Here is a 15,298-nt window from a genome sequence, read left to right on the forward strand (position 1 = left end):
AAAATGTTATGGGTAAGCCCTGGGAGAATGTTAAGCCTTTGCTAGATCATGGGAAACTGCACCTGTGTAATCATTATATGATAAATGATATGATTGTTAGATGTGATGATTGCTTAGTAATTAGATATAATTATTGCTTAATCATAGTAAGAATAATGAGAAATTATGTTTGGGGGGTTTGAGGGGGAGATCATGAGAAATCCATGCTTGGATGAGATCAATGTATACAATAGAACAATGTAAGTTTAATAATTAATATGTAGTTATATAATGATAGAATATAAAACATGTTCAGCTCAAAACCATGTTGGAGTCAGATTTGGGTATGAACCCCTGATTCCCAGAGCTCTCTTGCGACTACTCTTGAGCTCTGGCCAACGGCTTGCTCTCGTAAATCTCACAGCCTCTGAGACTGATGTTTATCTGAGTAATAAATAGTTTTTAGCCTGATGGTGGTCCCATTCCTTCATTAAAAAGCAGCGATAATGATACCTGAGGTCATAGACTCAGATTCTACTGATGAAATTAAAATTATGTCTTGGACCCCTTTTCCACCCTGTACTGTCCCTCAAGGGACTTGCATTACTCGGTTGATTCCTTTTTCACACAATTTGCCATGCCCTGTAGAAAAATACAAAACAAGGGTGGGAGGATTTGGCTCTACGGGGACCCACAAAAATTAGGGGTGCAAGCAATTTCTGATAAACACCCTACCTGTAAATGTACCCTATTGTTACGAGGGCAACAGATAACACTCACTGGTATTTTAGATACTGGATTTGATGTTACTGTTATCTCCCAAGCCAAATGGCCCCCCACTTGGGCCCTCACGGAGGTGCCCCAAGCCCTCACTAGGATTGGGGGAAGCAGTCACAGTTATCAAAGTCACCACTTAATTCAGGTGATGGGACCAGAAGGTTACATAGCTTCTGTAAAGCCATTTGTCTTAGCAGTACCCATGGTGTTATGGGGAAGAGATGTACTTTCCCAATGGAGTTTCAAAAATCAGTCTGATTTTTGATAGGGGCAATTGAAATTGACCTGGAAGACTGATACTCCAGTCTGGGTTGATCAATGGCTCCTACCACTACCTAAATTGCACGCACTCACTGACCTTGTTCAAAACCAACTCCAGAAGGGACATATAGTCCCCTCTACCCGTCCCTGGAATTCACCTGTGTTTATAATTAAAAAACACACTGGCAAGTGGTGCCTGGTCCAATGATGCTTCAGGTTTTAGCTTTTGTATTTTTCAGATTCTGCACTGCTTTAGTGTGTACTTCTGAGCTTCATATTAAGGGATAGTAAGGTCTTTTCACAGAGTAGGTAGACAAAACAATTCCTTCTCTAGCTAGGGACCAAGGACAAATTATTCAAATCTCAGGCCCAAGAGCATAAACAACAGTGGACTGAAGAGAGAAAAAAAAGAAGGATGGAGCTTCATAAACTAAAGCTATAATTGGACAATTAACTCCAATATGCTAATAGACCAGAACTTATAAAAGTGAGAAACCCCGTGACTGTCATCCATTCTGTGACCATTTTGAGTTCATCTTGGGTGTAGCCCTGGCTGGGTTCTTGTGCTGCCCAAGGTGTATCCATTGAGGTCTAATAAATACCTACTTTATTCTTTAGCTCCGTCTAGTCTCTGTTCTAAGTCAGCCTTCACAAGGCATCACCAAGACCTCTGCAAAATTAACTCTGGGATGGAGGACATAGGACCCCTGCAGCCTGGACTCCCATTTCCCACAATGATCCCTCAAGATTGGCACTTGACAGTCATTGACCTAAAAGACCGCTTTTTTGACATTCCTTTGCATCCTGATGATGCTCCTAAATTTGTCTTTTCTGTCCCAAACATTTATATGTAAGTACCCTTGCAAAGATATCACTGGATTTTTCTTTCTCAATGAATGAAAAACAGCCCTACTATTTGCCAGTGGTTTGTTGTGAGGGTCCTCAGCCCCATTTGCCACAAGATGACTGCTGCTTTATTATACCATTACATGGATTACATTCTTATTTCAGCAGAAAAACAGGAGGCTTTAGACGATGCTTTAGCCCTTGTCATTGCTGCTGTAACTCAAGCAGGACTTTGTGTTGCTCCTGAAAAAAATCCATTGTCAACCCCCTTGGAAATACTTTGGTTGGTGCATTAGGACCCAGAGTATTTATCCTCAGCCTTTACAAATCCAAACAGACATTTGTACCTTGCATCATGCACAAAAGCTTTTGGGAACAATTAATTTAGTTTGTTTCTTGTTAGAAACTAAAAATGCAGATCTGATCCCTTTGTTTGATTTGTTAAAAGGGGAACCAGATGGCCTGTCACCTCGGCAGCTTCTGGTAAGCCTGCCAGGCACTGCAAAAAGTAGATGATGCCATTTCAAATAGACAAGCAGCCCAATGGGCCCCTGAGTTGCCCTTTTCTTTAATAATTGTGAATCCAGATAAGGAACCCCATGCTTTAATTTACCACTGGAACCCTAGGGCTCCAGACCCCTTGCTGATCATTTAATGGATTTTTTTGCTATACCATATGTCTAAAACTATAAGAACTCAACATGAAATGTTTGCTTTGCTTATTGTAAAAGCTAGACAGAGACTTACCAAGCTTGCAGGTGTGGATTTTTGTTTGATCTGTTTGCCTATTACTACTGTTTATTTGCAGTGGCTATTGCAACAGTCTGAAGTGCTTCAAATGGCCCTCATTGACTTTTCTGGACAACTTTCTACATATCCCCCGAAGCACAAGCTTGTGGCAGCCAGTTTTAATCTCCTAATGAGACCTAAAAAAGAGAGGTTCTGTTACAATCTTTAACTGTTTTTACAGATGGATCTGGCTACACCCACAAGTTGGTGATGCTTTGGTGGAATGTAGATTGTACCTGATGGGATTCAGACATCATTATTGTTTCAGTTTCTCCTCAGATTGCTGAAATGGCAGCTGTTGTATGAGCCTTTCAGTGATTTGCTACCCCTCTTAACCTTATCACTTATTCTGCTTATGTTGCAGGAATTGTGGAGAGGGCTGAAGCTGCTGTAGTGAAGGATGTGCCTAACGCAGATTTTTTTCACCAGTTACAGCAACTTGTTTGCCTTTTAGATGCCAGAGAACATGCCTACTTTGTTATGCATGTTAGGTTTGATACAACACTACCTGCTTTTATTGCTGAAGGAAACCAGCATGCAAACCTACTTGCCCTACCAGATTAACCTGCTCCAGTTTTGCCAGTCCAGTCCACTTTGCCCAGGCAAAATTAATTGTCACCCTGATTCTTAAGATTTTCTAAAGTCTTCTGAGTTTACATTCTGTTAGAAAACTTTTTCACACAACTTTCTGTAAACAGCATATTGTTTTTCATTCCTTCATAGGGGTGGAGAAACTTGATGTACTAGTAGTTTGTCCAATGTCTTTGGAGAGGTGGCACATTCACTCTCCAATCCACTGTCACCTTTGGAAAAGTATAAAAGTTGGAGTCAGAAAAAAACCGGTCTTCTTCTTTACCTTGAAAATAGCAGTGTTTTGCATTGTGCTTTCACGTGTCCTATAGCGACATCTGGTGACAGCCGGAGTGTATTGCATCTTAGACTGAGAACTGCGTTGGTGAGGTTTTCTCTCTTTCTCTCTGTTCGGCGTTTCCTTACTGCTATTTTGGTAATGGAGAGCTTTGAGAACGTCAGGGAGAAGTCTGTGGCTTTGGACATTTAGAGGGAAGTGCTGAAGCGAAAACGCGTTCTTTTTTATTGGGATCATTTTGAGAGGTTGTTTTTATGGGCAAGGCAGCAAGCATTCTTTCCTAGGCTTGTGGAGGCCCTTTCCTGGGAGAATTGGTCTCCTGTGGGAGATCGCCTCGTGGATGCCCTGCTTGATAATAGTTTTGAAGATATTGGGCCGCTGATGATGCTGTGGAAGAGGTTAGATGCCATTTGGCAGGGGTCTGAGATTGGTAGTTCTCGGGCTTCTCTGGGGGACCTATCTGTCTCAGATGTGGATGATGGGGAAGCCGAGTCCCTATGGAATGCACCTGATTCCCCTTGTCCCCAGGAGAGTGAGCTGGAAGATGGCTCCTCCTCTTGGGTTGTGTCCTAGGTTGACTGTATGATGCCTTTATCTCCAATTGTCTGCCCTGTTTATGTTGAATAATAAGTTCTACACCTTTAAGACTTGTTCCAGGAGTGAAGGGAGGGGAAGAAGCACGGAGTTTGTTTTCAAGAACTGCACTCCCTCCTCCACATTCCTGCTCCTGGACTGTATTGTCTGTGGATGCACAGACAGCGAGACAGAGCTCTCCTTTGCTTTTCTAGTTAGTTTTAGCTAGCTGAGGCAAAGAAGTTCCCTAGACTGTAGTTTTTTCCCTTTCTCTGGACCTGCTCTGGACTGAACACCAGAAGAACAGCAGCAACTCACACCTGTTGCCCAGCGGGCTGGGCCTGGGCCGTGGCTTTTCCAGCACCGGAGGGACGGATTAGAGACTGAGTAAGCCGAGCTGCAGCCTGGGGGATGTTTCTTGAGTTTGTCTCTCTCTTGGAGTGGCAATAAGTTTTATTGTTTAATATTGTTTAAGTTTGCTTGTTTAATAAACAGGTTTTTTCCACTTTTCTCCAAAGAAGTGTCTTTCCCGAACTGGTTAGGGGGAGGAGCCAATTGAATCTGCTTTCCTAAAGGAACCCTTTTAGAGTTCTTTCCCCAAATTTGCCCTGAACCAGGACAGGTGGTTCGGGCTCCCAGCCCTCTGCCTCAGAGCGTCCGGTCAGTGGACGAAGCCCCACGGATTTCTGGGGGCTCGGTGGAGCCGGCTTGGCCGCCTCGTCCCACCCTGTGCCACAGGTGTAGTGGGCTGGGGGAGAAAGTACTTTCTCTTTGTGCCTTCCTGGCACTCGTGGCTGAACGGGGGCCCGTGGATCAGCCTCCGCCTCGGGTTGCGTCTGACTTGGTGATGGTGCATTATCCAAATTGTGGTGTTATATTTCCCCTGGGGATGATGGAGGCAGGTTTGGCCGCCTCGGTCTCGGGTTCTTCTTCTGAGGAGGACTCGACTCCCATTTCTGAGACTGCATGACCTGCTGGGTATGCGCAGGCGGTGGGGACCGCCAAAGGCAGGGTGTTGGTCACTGTTCCATTGGGCCCCACACCAGCAGGCGGGCAGCCCGTCCTGCTTCGCCTGATGGGGGCGGTGCCCGCAGGGAGGTTGCGTGTCGCGTCTCCAATGCTCCTTGGGGGCATGCTGGACTCCCTTGTGTCATCCCGCGGTGATGTGTCTCCGCGTGCCACATCTCCCTCTGTGCCCCGCCCTTCCCCCGCCCCGGGGGATGGGAGCGATGCGCTGGGGTAGCGGTCCACGCTACCGCCTGCTCCTGCCATGGTGCCCTCTGCTGATACTGCGGACAGCACTGCCGGAGCGCCAGCTGCTTCAGCCCCACCTTCCTCACCTGCCGCTGGGGCCGGGACTGCGGCGCAGCGGGGCATTGGGGTGTTCACCTTTAGCGCGACTGCTGATGAAGCTGGTGAGAGACCAGTGAGTTCCTGGGGCCGCGGATCCTCCCCGTCAACTTTGTGGACTCACCCCACCTGCCAGGTGATGGTGCGTACGAAGGACCACAGGAGGTTTTGGCAGGAGGTCCTGGATAAGGCTGAGCAGATGTGTGACTCTGCCCCCTCGCAGAGCCTGCCGGATCATGGGGAAGGCTCCTCTGGCTCTGCTGATAGTGCGGGGGGTGTGGTGTCCAATGATGTTGCACCGCCTCGCAGCCCAGTGGCTGCCGCTGTCCCTGTGGAGTCCACGGGACATGACACGGTGGGTTATGCAGCCTTACCAGGGGGCCCTCAGGCTTTCCCTGTGCTTAGGGGTGTTACTCATTACACTCATCAGTCTTTCTCGCTTAAGGTGTTGAAGGAAATCCGAGACACCATTGCACAGTATGGTGTTGGGTCTGCTGAAGTTAGACAGACGATCCGATTACTTGTTGCTGACCTGCTGACGCCTTCTGATATTTGTTCTGCGGCACAGGCTCTTTTTAAACCTGTGCAATTTGACATTTTTGAGGACAAGTGGGCTGGTTTGGTGGCCAGCGCAGTACGGAAGAATGCTACCCGGAGGCAACAGGATCCCAGGCATGTGGTTACTGCTGACATGTTGTTGGGCTGTTGCCTTCAGGGAAGGCAAGGCTACCTGGTTGCAAGGAACAGCACGGCAGCCTGGTCTTGCCCAGGCTACTTGGGCTAACAACACACGCTGACACCAGTGTGGTGGACGGCCGAAAAGCCTTTATTATCTTATCTCATGGGTTTAAATAGTCTTGGGGGACTTTGCTACGTCAGGGGGGTTTGGTAGGGTCTCTAGGGTTAGTCAGGAGTGGAAAACTACTGGGTTAGGTGTGGTTACATTCTTTGGGGTAATGGGTAACGTGCTGCAGGAGGAGAGGGGGAAGGGGGTCTTTCTTTCCGTCACATCCCGGGATCTTCCGATCGCCTGTCCCTATCTACTACATCTCCCCCCTCCTCTTCATAAAAAAAAAGAGGTAGTCGTAGATATAGGCACTGGAGTGAGGTACAAACTTGTAACTTGGTAAGGAAAAAGGGGTTTGGTAAACTTGAGTAATTCTTGCAAGGCGAGTTTCGAAGGCTTTTGCGACTGACTGTGTTTGCTGTGGTGACCTCTTTGAACACCTTGTTACTTGAGAGATGTTGCTGGACTCACTTAAATGGCTGATGAGGGCAGTGGCCTGGGTCGGCTTGCCCCCCGGCCACAAGCCTCAACAGCAAAATCGCACAAAGACACTGCTCATGTCTGGGTCTCACTGGTGTGGGACTCTTGGGTTTTGTCTGGTGGCTTGGTGGTTCATCATCTCCCTCTGGAACAGGAGTGTACGCGTCACGGGGGCGGTTCACGAGCATGTCCTGCAAACAGAAACTCACAGTTTTTCGTCAGTTTCATTCTGAAGGTCAGGTTTGATTGACCTGAGTGGACACCACTTGATTCTGTCTTCTTTTTTGACTGCCGCGTACCCTCGTCCTGTAAGCACCAGTCTCCAGCCCCGTTCCCATTCGCCTAGCTCATTTTTGATCATGACCTGCGAGCCCTCCTCTAGTGTCTGGGTGTCCCAGTGCTTTCGAACGGGACTGTTTGTCTCATCTCCCTTAGGGAATTGGTTCAGTGCTAGCAACGCGGTTGCCAGCCTGCGCGTTTGGTCTCCTGAGGAAATGGAATTGGCAAAGCCCTCTGCCTTTGCTAATTCTTCTAACTTGGCTTTTAGGGTCTGATTTGCTCGCTCAACAATGGCCTGTCCTGTGCTGTTATATGGGATCCCCTGTACTAAGGTGATGCCCCACAACGAGGCGAATTCCTGCATAGATTTGGAGATAAAATTGGAAGCATTGTCAGTTTTAATTTGCTTGGGGATACCAAGCCATGCCATAACTGTCAGCCAGTGCTGGATTGTGGCTTTAGAGTTGGATTTGAGGTGCTGTGTTGCCACAATCACTCTGCTGTAAGTGTCTACTGTCACTGCAAGCCATGCCTGGGACGGCCCCCCCACTCCGGTCACTGGGGGGACTTTTTTGCATTGCCAGTGTTGGGGCCACATTGTTTGGGGAAAAATTGAGCAGTCTGCTCCTGTGTCTGCCCAAAACTGAAGCCCTATGACATGGGGGTCCTGACTGCCATAAAGGCGGCATGTCCCCCACACCTTCGGGGGTTCTTTCCCTATTTTCATGGCCAGGGACGCCCAGGGGTCCCGCTCTGGGGCATCCCTTGCTGGCCCTGCGTCACAGGCGCTGCTTGCGGTGGTAGTGGGTACGAAGGTACCGCAGGCTGTGTTGCGAAATTCTGCAATTCTGTCTCTGGTGGGGGTACAACGCTGGCTGTCTCCTGTGGGGGTATGGGGTATAAGGGCACCCTGCCCCACTGGGGGTTGGCATAGATGGGCTGCCTTGCATTCGCGGTGGGAGGAGGCTGAGTGCGGCCCGCACGCCCATTCCCTTTCTTGTTTCCCTGGGGCAGGACCTGCATTCCTTGGTGAGATGCCCTTTCCTCCCGCAGCCCCAACAGGCTCCTCTCGGGCATGCTTGGGGTGGAGGCGCCGCGGGTTTCTGTTCCAGCTGGGGACAGCTCACCGCGATGTGACCTGCCTCCCCACACTTGAAACATGCCATGGCACTGGTCAGGGTGTGGACAGCTGCCTGAATGGGTGTCAGGTGCTCTTCCCTCACTACATGTCTGATCATGTCAGCCTGGCTGGCTCCGGCTGGCAGGGAGCATAAGATATCCTTGGTGACAGAGTTGCACTGCTTGCGCAAGCAGTCGGCTGCCACGGGGCCCTTTGCCTCTGCCGGCAGGGTAGAGGAATCTATCGCTGCCTGCAGGCGATCCACAAACTGCGTGAAGCTTTTGCTCTCTGCCTGCCTCACGGTGGACCATGGTGCCGGCTTTGCTACAACCTGAGAGGCTACACAAATAGCCTCCCTAGCAGCCTGAATGGTCGCCCTGACTTCCTCAGCTCTCATCTGCGTGGCTTGTTGCAGAGGCGTGATCATATCATCGTGCTTTCCTATAAGCCTGGATAAACTCGATCCGCGTAGTGGTTGCCTCGCGCCAGATGCTTGGGCTAATAGCTTTGTACAATTATCCTCCCATTCCTGTCTAAACACAATCATTCCTGCACCATCAAGTATCGTGCGACCTATTCGCTCAATAGCAAAGGGAAGCAGGTCGTCATTACCAAAGAGACCATCGATTAAAGTGGAGACCATGGCCAAATTGATTCCTTTTTCTGCAATGGCTTTGACAATTGACTGTACATCTTTTGGGTTTACCGGGGTATATACCCTTTGTTGGTTTCCTTCCAGGCCGGTGATCCTCACTGGGAAGGCTTGTATGGTAGCTGCTGGGGACCATTCAGCACAGGCTATTTTTATTTCTCCCCAGTCGGTAAACTGGGCTGGTTAGTATTGTGGCTGCTTTTCGGTGCGGCTTAAAGCTTTGCTCGGTTTTGTTTTAAATCGCATTGGCTCCATTTCCTCTGTTTCAGAGTCCCAGCTGGCTTCCGTCAGCTCTTCCGAGCTGCCGGAGCTGCTGTTGGACTCCGAGTCAGAAGTCGAATGCCAGCGAACTTCCAGGGCTCGGTGCCTTTTTGTCCGGCTCCGAGCCCGCTCCTCCCCCCGGGGGTGGCACTGCTCCTGCCTCCCGGGCTCGCCCTGCCTCCTGCAGGGGGAGGTCTCTCCCTTAAATGGTAGCAGCGTCAGGTGCAGCTGCCGATTGGCTCCGTGCCCTCTGCCGCTCTCCTCCTCTTTCTCCCACATACGCGTGTTCGTAATCCCCCACGCCTCCAGGCTTTTCGCACCGACACCGCCCGTGCCCCGCCCCTCTCCTTGGCTGCCAGCACCATTTTCAACGGAGTAGGGTGGCGGCGTGGTTGGGATTTTTTCCCGAGCTGCGTTTTCTGCATCTCTGGCTTCCTTTGCCAGTCCCTGCCAAAAGGATTCCGCGCGTTGCTGCACCTCCGGCAACGGGTCGCTGATCGGTGGCGGTGAGACGGATGGGGGAACCGCGGATTTTTGGGAAGGTTCCGTGGGGGGGTTTGGGCTCTGGCCCGAGGAGGGGGGTGATGCACCGGGCCCTCCCGGATCCCCGCTCCAGGGCGGATCGCCCTCAGGGGCAGTTTGCGTTGCTGCTCCTACCCCTGGCTTGGGTGTAACCAATAAACACGTACGCGCCGTGCTCCATGCCTCCTGATTTTCTATTGCTTTGCGCGGGGCTTTTTCTACTTTGCCCCACGCCTTAAGGCTTTTGCCACTGCCTGAGGATTTTGTGTCCTCGGCCAGTGTGGCTGTGCATTTTTCCCATATTTCCGGAAGCAAAACATCCACGGGGCGTTCAATTGCCCCAAGCTCAAGCAGCCTTGCTATAGCAAGATAAAAGTCTTTGAACCTACACTCAATACCCCACTGCCTATGAATCGCACTTACGACCCTGGTGATGGCGTCCATGGCAATCGTGGGTCCTGGGACGTCTCCCTCGTCGAGAACACAGTTTTACTGGTCTGGCCGCTGTTCTTGTCCAGGCGACACCCGCTACCCGAGCAAATTTTTCCCGGGCTTTGGCACCAGATATGTTGTCTTCAGGGAAGCCAAGGCTACCTGGTTGCAAGGAACAGCACGGCAGCCCAGTCTCCCCTGGGCCACTCGTGCTAACGACACACGCAGGCACCAGTGTGGTGGACGGTCGAAAGCCTTTATTATCTTATCTCATGGGTTTAAATAGTCTTGGGGGACTTTGCTACGTCAGGGGGGTTTGGTAGGGTCTCTAGGGTTAGTCAGGAGTGGAAAACTACTGGGTTAGGTGTGGTTACATTCTTTGGGGTAATGGATAACGTGCTGCAGGAGGAGAGGGGGAAGGGGGTCTTTCTTTCCGTCACATCCCGGGATCTTCCGATCGCCTGTCCCTATCTACTACAATGGGCACAGGCAATTATGTTGATACTCAGGGGCAGGCGGTATACCATCCTCTCGTGCTTGAGCAGTGCCGGAGTTTAGGCTTAGCAGCTGTGATTTAGACCCTAGAAATGGCTGCTCCGATGGAACCCTTTCTGACCATTGTTCAAGCAGTCGATGAGTCTTTCATGGACTTTGCAGGGAGGTTGACTGCCTCTGTGGAGTGGCAGGTGGTAGAACCTGAGCTAAGGTGAATATCCTTGCGAGATTTGCTAGGATCCACTGCAACGCGGAATGCAAGAGAGTCATAGAGGCTCTTCCTGAAGGGGCTACATTCTCGCAGATGGCAGTGGCCTGTGCAGACCTAGGCCCCTCAGTTCGGAAGGTGCACAAGGTTCCCCTGGACGCCTTTGGTCCCTTGGCTGAAGGCATGAGTGCCTTCCTTATGGGGAGGTCTAGTGCCACCCTTCAGGGCATCACTGTGCACCTGGGTCTCATAGATGCAGACTTCACAGGGCAGATTTGTGCAATGGTTTCCACACCCACTCCCCCTGTTATGATCCCGAAAGGGACGCGGCTTGTTCAACTTGTGCCTTTTAAGTCTTCTGTTCACAGGATGGCTGACTGGTCACGAGGTGATGGCAGTTTTGGATCCACTGGACCACCTCAAGTTCACTGGACCACTGTCCTGACCAAAGACCATCCTGAGATGCTGTGTACCCTGTCCATCCCTGGTGCGATGCCGTCAGAGATCCGCCTGTGTGGGCTTCTCGACAGTGTTGCTGATGTCACGGTTCTCTCCCTTGCTGCCTGGCCTCCGGACTGGCCCCTGGATCCAGCATAGACGTCTGTCACGGGCCTGGGGGGAACAGCGTGATATTATGTGAGCCAGAGGCCCGTGCTGGTCGCAAACCCACAGGTACAGATGGCCTGGATTAGGCCTCATGTTACTTCTTCTGCTAACCTCTGGGGGAGGGATGTTCTGTCTGTGTGGGGGGTGTGCACCGGGACGGGTTTTTGATGGGGGCCACTGCAGCGAAGGGCGCAGAGTGTCCTACGCCTCCTATATGGTGGCTGGTGGATACACCTGTTTGGGAAAACCAGTGGCCCCTCCCTCAAGATAAACTGATCGCCCTTCAGAATTTGGTGCAGAAGCAGCTGGACCAGGGTCGTCTGGAGCATTCTACCAGTCCCTGGGACACACCCCTGTTTTCTGCATCAAAAAGAAGTCTGGGAAATGGAGGTTGTTACAGGACCTCCGGAAGGTCAATGCCATCATGGAAGGCATGGGAATGTTGCAGGCGGGCATGCCATCGTCTACCATGCTTCCTGCAGGCTGGCCGATCTTCATTGTGGATTTGAAGGATTGTTTCTTTACAATTCCTTTGCATCCCGATGACAGACCGAAATTTGCCTTCACGGTGCCAGCGATTGACAATGATGAGCTGTAAGAGGCCGTCTGAAGACCCTCACTCATTTGCCTGCCGATTGCCAAGAGAAGGAACTCCCTTCCCCCACTGCAGTTCTGGTTTGAAGAAGGCAACAGTGCAGGTGCAGCTGCTGTACCGTTACATTAGCTGTTCTGAATGAGGCCCGGCAAGAATTTGGCAAGGACTTGGCAAAGACCCAGCGTGGACCCAGCACAGGGCGGCCTAGTGCAATGTCTGCTTCACTCTCCACCTTTAAGCCGAATGAATTGTTGGGGTGACTCTGGTGGTCTCTCACTGAAGACCCCTCATCTGCCTCATTACCACCGTGACAGACAAAGATCAAGAACCCTCTCCCCAAGGACTGAGACTGAGATCCCTACCACAGAGAGTGGGGGGCGGGGGGAGAAAATGACATGACCTGTTCTTCTCCAGTAACTTCAATGGACTTATTCTTCATTGTGTTTGTTCTGCCTGGATGATTTTCTGTAGATACACCTGTTCCCCCCATAGCAATTTCAATAGACTCTCATTGTTCTGCATGTTCCCCCCTTTTCCCTCTGTGGACTACAACTGGACCCCTGGGTTAGGTAGGACTTTGGAGACTCTCCTCAACACAACAAGATGGATCCCCATCATCCAGACCAGTGAGGACCTCGCCTGTGTTGGTAGCTATTCCCATCCCCCCTTCTCTCTCTCTCTCTCTATCCTTATTATTTCTTTTCTGACCCCACTATCGCATTTATTGGTTTTGGCCCCTAATAAAGGTGCATTTGTTGTGATTAAACTGATAGTCCCCTGCTGTTTGTCTTTTGCACTTTGGGATCGGCTAACGAACCATCACGACACCCCGCTATAAGCAGATCATGACATGAGCCCGCACAGCGATATCAATGGAAAGTCTTGCCACAGGGGATGCGCAATTCCCTGGTCATATGCCAATGGTATGTGGCTCGTGCCTTGTCTGGTGTTCGTAACAGTTTCCTAATGCATGTCTGTATCATTATATGGACGGCATCTTGGTGGCTGCGTCCACTCATGATGAACTGCTGAGGATTCAGCCTTGGTTGCTCAATGCTTTGCATGCTTATGGGCTGCAGGTGGCTCCAGAAAAGGTTCAACGACAACCTCCTTGGAAGTATTTGGAGGTCAAAATTCTGGAACGGACAATACGACACCAGGAGGTGCAATTTACACACTCGGTGAAGACACTGAATGATGTTCAAAAACTGATGGGTGTCATTCACTTGGTTACGTCCATACTTGGGACGAACCGACGCACAACTGTCTCCTATGTATGATCTGTTGAAAGGAGACTCTGATTTAAAATCACCTCGCACATTGACCCCTGAGGCACATCAGGTGCTGGAGGAGGTTCAGCAGGCTGTCTCTGCCCACCAAGTTTATCACATTGATCTTTCCCTTGATGTCACTGTGTTTGTTACCAATCCAGATTTGCATTCCACAGGTATCATTGGTCAATGGAGTGACAATTGGTCCGATTTGTTGCACATCTTGGAATGGGTTTTCCTGCCCCATCAGCCACAGAAGACGGCAATGACTTTGGCTGAGTTGATTGCTCGGTTGATAATCAAATGCCAGCAACGGTGTTTGCAATTGATGGGTGCGGATCCTGCAAAGATCATACTCCCGGTATCCCGGGAGGACTTTGACTGGAGCTTTGCACACTGTGTGTCCCTGCAAAGTGCTCTGGAAAATTTTTCAGGGCAACTCACTTATCATTTGCCAAGCCACAAGCTACTGCAGGTGGCAAAGTCTACGCAGATCTCTTTGCAGCCCAAAAATAGTCAGGAACCCATGCAAGGACCCACCATCTTTACTGACAGTTCAGGGAAAACAGGAAAGTCCATTGTTACTTGGAAGGATGAATCTGAGTGGCAGGTTCTGAAAGGTCATCAGGATGGGTCAGCCCAATTGGTTGAGTTGAGGGCTGCTGTTATGGCATTTGAGAGATTTTCCCAGGAACCTTTCAATTTGGTCATGGATTCTGCCTATGTGGCTGACATCGCACAGAGGTCACCCATATTACTCAAGTATGTGCATGTCACGGTGGACACGTTCTCCTCTGCAATGTGGGCTTCCGCTCACACTGGAGAAAAGGCCTGCGATGTCATTGCCCACTGGAGGCAGGCCTTTGCTGTTCTGGGCATACCTTCTGCTGTGAAAAGCGACAATGGACCTGCTTACGCATCGCAGCAGGTGCAGCAGTTCCTGCAGTTGTGGGGTGTGTCACACAAGTTTGGTATCCCCCATTCTCCAACTGGCCAACCTATTGTAGAACGCGCTCATGGTACTCTGAAGCGGGTTCTTCAAAAACAAAAGCGGGGAATGCAGGGTGAGACCCCGCACAGTCGGTTGGAAAAAACATTGTACACCATCAATCATCATACAGTGCAGAAGAATTCAAATAACCCTGTCATTTTAAATAATCATCTCTTGTTGCAGGCTGCAGATGAGGCACATCAGCCTTGAGCAAAAGTTTGAGTGCAGAATTTAATCACCAAACAATGGGAAGGTCCCTATGACCTTATCGCTTCGGGGTGTGGGTATGCTTGTGTGTCCACAGATACTGGGGTACACTGGGTACCTTTGAAGTGTGTTTATCCTGACCTGCAACCGCAGAGACAGAATCCGACTAACGGGCAACATGGAAACCGTGACCAAACTGAAAGGCATCGAGTGGGTGGATCATTGAGTGATGACTTGGCTGAAGACGACATGAGTGATCACTCTGATGATTCCTCCATGAACGGACACTGAACCTTGTTCATTTTTCCTTTTCTTTTAAATTAAGAAGGATGAGATGTCACCCTGATTCTTAAGATTTTCTAAAGCTTTCTGGGTTTACATTCTGTTAGAAAACTTTCTCACACAACTTTCTGTAAACAACATATTGTTTTGCATTCCTTCATAGGGGTGGAGAAACTTGATGTACTAGTAGTTTGTCCAGTGTCTTTGGAGAGGTGGCACATTCACTCTCCAATCCACTGTCACCTTTGGAAAAGTATAAAAGTTGGAGTCAGAAAATAAATGGTCTTCTTCTTTACCTTGAAAATAGCAGTGGTTTGCGTTGTGCTTTCACGTGTCCTATAGCGATATTAAGTCACTCTTTTTTTGGACAGAATGCTGTTGCACTGGCTCCTACTTTTGACTTGACTAATCGCCAAGACTCCAGCATTGTCACAATGCCCAGACTGTCAAAGACACTCCTTCCCTTCTGTGGCCACAGGTGTAAACACTAGAGGACTTCAAAGCCTTCACATTTGGCAAACAGATATTACTCATTTTCCTTAGTTTGGCAGACTTAAATATATTCACTCCTCTATAGAGACCTTTTCAGGTGCTCTGTTTGCATCCTGTCATATTGTAGAATCAGCAAAAGACATTTGCTGTCACTTTACGAGTGCTTTTGCAGTCC

The sequence above is a fragment of the Lonchura striata genome, chromosome W, assembly GCF_050655825.1.
Source record: "Lonchura striata isolate lonStrDom1 chromosome W, ASM5065582v1, whole genome shotgun sequence".
NCBI lineage: Eukaryota > Metazoa > Chordata > Aves > Passeriformes > Estrildidae > Lonchura > Lonchura striata.